The following is a 218-nucleotide window of genomic DNA, read 5'->3' on the forward strand; positions in this document are numbered from 1 at the left end:
CTTGATTGATGAAGATAATATTAAATTACACGGAAGTAAATAAAATAGTCGTGATTAATGACATAGGTTTCGAGCGCGAATGGCCGCGGTCAAGAGTAAAGTGCCCTTTAAATTCTTGTGCTGGCGAAACTGAAACTTGTGCTGACTTGTGCTAGGCTAGCACAACTCAGATATGCAATTCTGAGTCGATCCAAAGTCTAGAAGTCGTGATTAATGAC

Source organism: Odontomachus brunneus, unplaced genomic scaffold (genome assembly GCF_010583005.1).
Source record: "Odontomachus brunneus isolate Ranch 3 - 2012 unplaced genomic scaffold, Obru_v1 Obru_scaffold_199, whole genome shotgun sequence".
NCBI lineage: Eukaryota > Metazoa > Arthropoda > Insecta > Hymenoptera > Formicidae > Odontomachus > Odontomachus brunneus.